Below are 4519 nucleotides of genomic sequence, written 5' to 3'. Positions count from 1 at the left end.
CACACAGTATTTGGCCAGTGATCAGTAGTCTTTGGCACATTCTCAATGGACAGCTCCGTCAGTGTTAAGCACTCTGTCAAAAAGACACCATTCCTGTCTCACAGTGTTACACAACCAGCTGATGTCGGGAATTCCAGTCAGGCATGTCACGGATCTCTTGCACAAAGCACTCTGGGAACCAAGTGCTACACACCCCCTGCTAACCCCTCCACTGTCACGCCCGTCGTTTTAGTTAAATGTGTTGTGTTGTGTTGTGTTGCGTTTGTGTTGTGTTGTGTTGTGTTGTGTTGTGTTTATGTTGCGTTGTGTTGTTTTGTGTTTGTGCTGAGTTGTGTTGTGTTGTATTGTATTGTATAGTATTGTATTGTATTGTATTGTACTGTGTTGCGTTGGGTTGCGTTGCGTTGTATTGTATTGCATTATCTTATATTGCGTTGCGTTGTGCTGTATCGTATCGTATCGTATCGTATCGAATCGTATCGTATCGTATCGAATCGAATCGAATCGTATCGTATCGAATCGCATCGTATCGTATCGTATCGTATCGTACCCTATTGTATTATATTGTATTGCATTGCGTTGTGCTGTATTGTGCTGCATTGTATTGTGTTGTGTTGTATCAGTTGTATTGTATTGTATTATATTGTGTCGTGTCGTGTCGTATCGTATTGTATTGTATTGTATTGTATCTCTTCGCATCGCGGCATCGTACTTTATCGTCCTGTCGTACTGTTACTGTATTATCTAACTCCTTTGTCACTACAGATTTCTCTGTCAATCCTTTTTAGTTGCCGTGGGTTCTTTTACGTGTGAACTAAGTGCAGTGCTGCACACGGGACCTCGGTATATCGTCTCATCCGAACATGAATGACTAGCGTCCAGACCGCCACTCAAGATGAAGTGGAGGGGGAGAAAATATTGATGAGTGCGTGGTTCGAACCAGCCGTGCTCCGGCAAATCCTCTCGCTCGCTTTCAAGGCAAGGTGCTGAACGCGTTTCTACAAGGCCAACACTCCATAATGGGGGGAAAAAGAAGAAGAAGAAGAAGAAGAAGAAGAAGAAGAATAGATAGGTTTCCAGTCTCATTTGTAGTTTCAAAGTGCCCGTGCCAAAATATCAGTGGCTCTCGCAAGGCCCAGAACAAAGCGTGTGGACCGATCCATACACGCTACTACGCATATATATAAGCCCCCCCCCCCCCACCCCCCCACCCCTCGTCACCCTTCCCACCTACCCCGCCCCCCTCCAGTCCCCCGCCCACTAAAAAAAAAAAAAAAAAAAAAAAAAAAAAAAAAATCAATCAATCATATTTATGCCTGACCTATGCATAAACCCGACTCGCTTATCAAGCCTTGAGAGTCCGAGTCTGCCGTAGGTAGGTTTTTATATGAGACGTGATATCAAAATTGATAAGACATACAAGCAAAGTCAACGCAGATAAACAAAGAACAAAGCGATTTCAGCAACCTACCAAAAACAAAAACGTCAAAAAATATTTGAATAAAAAAAAAAAAAAAGAAAAAAAAAAAAAAAGTAGAATAAAGTGTAGGATCCAATAATCTTCCTCTTTTAAAAGTGTCTAGTTTCAGTTTAAGTGAGGTGTGTCAAAGCATGCAGACGTATTCATATACGCTTCAATCAATCCTGCTTTAAAAAAAAAAAAAAAAAAAAAAAAAAAAAAAATCAGGTGACTGACCTGGCAAAGACTCCACGGCACTGTTCCAAGATTCAGTTACCTTGAGTTTCAGTTTCAGTTTCAGTAGCTCAAGGAGACGTCACTGCGTTCGGACAAATCCATATACGCTACATCACATCTGCCAAGCAGATGCCTGACCAGCAGCGTAACCCAACGTGCTTAGTCAGGCCTTGAGAAAAAAAAGAAAAGAAAAAAAGGGGTGAATAAATAATAGATAAATACATAAAAAAGAACTACTACTCATACTAATAATATGTATAAGGGGCAAAAACTTGATGAAGTCAACTATATGCGTACATAAATAAATAAGTAAATAAATAAATAAATAAATAAATAAATGAATAAATAATAATATTTTTTTAAAGAAAAAAAGGGGGGGGGGTAATAATAATAATAATAATAATAATAATAATAAAATAAATAAAAAGACAACAAGGATGATAAATAACCAAATAAATGTAAAACATGCAGACACACATTCACACATACACACACATATGCATAACAGATATGCACAGAGTGCGGACTGGTCCATTAATCCACATCTGCTCTCGAAGAAGAAGAAAATCCAAAGGAAACAGTCAGTGGTTAAAACTTAACTGAGACATGCAAGCATCATATCGCTGACTGCTGGAAGACATGCTGTCGATAAGTTTTGTTATCGATTTGGGACGTGGGTTATCTTGGAACAGCGAAGACTTCAATACAAGAGACATAACTTGGAATCGAAAGTGGAGGGCTTTTTACAGCAGTTATTTCCCTTTGACTGATTGTTTCACACTTCAAACGAAAATCTGTATGTGTCATGTGCATATGTGTGCGTACGTGCGTGCGTGCGTGCGTGTGTGTGTGTGTGTGTTTTCTTTCTTGTGCTTAACGTCTATCCACATTCGTGATTTTACACTGACGAAAGTCCATCATCTCACCCACCCCACCCATACCTTAAATCATCACTGCTTTCCCTGTTTCTCTCTCCTCAATTAGAATTTTAAAAAGAAGAAACAAAAAGAAGTTAAAAAAGAGAAGAAACAAAGAAAAAGAAAAAAAAAAGAATATAAACGACATAAAATAAACTAACTTGTCAACAGGCAGAATCACAACAAAGAGCCAGTTGGGCTCCAAATTAAACTCTGAACTATTTCAAACACATGTTGATTATCACATAAGACATTTCAAATGGAAGCAGATGGAACTGCAGATGATTCAAATGGCATAGGTAAATATGGTTTTAACTGTTCACATTTATGGATGATATGCACGGGCCGGGGGTAATTGCATTGCCGCCGCAGATACAAGTCACATTAGAAGTATATTTTGTTTTTATAGCATCCAGTCGTAGTCTGCGGTATATTAGACTGGCGAGCCTTCTGTTACTGTGATGTCCTTTTGTTTTTTTTTTAAAGAAAACATGCGATCAATTTTGCGCGAGCCCGCTATTGTCAGTATTTTCTCTGTCAGGGTCAGACGCCTGTTTTAGTTTATTGGCATGGTTCTGGCAAGTTTTCTCCAGTATAGAATAACCCCCCATGCATGCCCCCTGCCCCCCCCCCCCCCCCCCCCCCCCCCGCTCTCTCTTACTCCCCCATGCCCCCTCTCCCCGGCCTACCCCCCCCCCCCCTCCTGTTCATCCCATCCGGGCCCCTGTCCTATCCCCTTCTACTGACCCCCTTCGTCTATCCGGGCCCTGTGTCCTCCCCCTCCTAGCGTGTATGGATTTGTCCGAACTCAGTGACACCTCCTTGAGCTACTGATACTTATGCTGATACTGAAGGCGGACGGTTGTACTAAGAAGAGAACACATAACACATTGATCATTCCACAACACCGGCTTTGATCAAGCAGAAAGCATTACTGATCAGTCACAACTGTATACTGACATACATGTGTAATCGCTTGTTTTAGATCTTTTTGAGAGAGATATCGACACGGGTGAGTATCGATTCGGGGGAGTATCAGACAAACAGCAGTCTGTAGTGGTGGATGGAGCCACTTCCAGTCCTGTTCCTGTAGAATCTGGAGTCCCCCAAGACTCTGTTCTTGGGTCTTGCCTGTTCCTGCTCTACATCAGCGACATGCCGACTGGACTGTCCTCCACTGCTCGTCTCTTTGCTGATGATACTCTGTGCCACAAAACCATCTCCTCCACCAGCGACCAGCAAGCCCTACAAAAGGATCTCGATTGCCTCACAGAACGGGAGCAGAAGTGGCTTATGAGCTTCCATCCAAACGAATGTCAGACACTGCGAGTGAGCCGGAAGAGAGACCCCCTACCATCAGAGTACACCTTTCGTGGCCACACCCTTGATGTAGTCAGCAAATCAAAATTCCTCGGCATCAACATCACTTCTGATCTTAGATGGACCTCCCACATCTCCACTTTCTCCAACCGAGCCAACAAGACCTTAGGCCTACTCAGACGGAACCTGAAAGTAGCCTGCTCCCAGCGCATCAAACAGCAAGCCTACCAAACACTGGTCCGCCCATCCCTGGAGTATGCCAGCTCTGTGTGGGACCCCTATACAGAGAAGGACAATAAGAAACTTGAGGCAGTACAACGCCGGGCTGCTCGCTGGGCGACCCATCGAGACAGGGAAACATCCAGTGTGCAAGACATGATGGAGACTCTTCAGTGGTCTCCCCTCAAAGAGCGAAGGAGAAAGGCAAGACTGATTAACTTTTTAAAGTTCGCCAGCGGCAGTCTTATCATCAACACATGCCACAAGCCCTCTCAAAATCCTTCAGCATCCACTGACGGGGACCCGAGGATCGCACCCAGCAGCGTACCATCTCTCCAACTGCAGGATGCTGTACAGACAAAAATCT

This window comes from Babylonia areolata, chromosome 23 (genome assembly GCF_041734735.1).
Source record: "Babylonia areolata isolate BAREFJ2019XMU chromosome 23, ASM4173473v1, whole genome shotgun sequence".
In the NCBI taxonomy this organism is placed as follows: domain Eukaryota; kingdom Metazoa; phylum Mollusca; class Gastropoda; order Neogastropoda; family Buccinidae; genus Babylonia; species Babylonia areolata.
The sequence above is the reverse complement of the archived record's forward strand: the minus strand, read 5'-3'. Positions refer to the sequence as shown.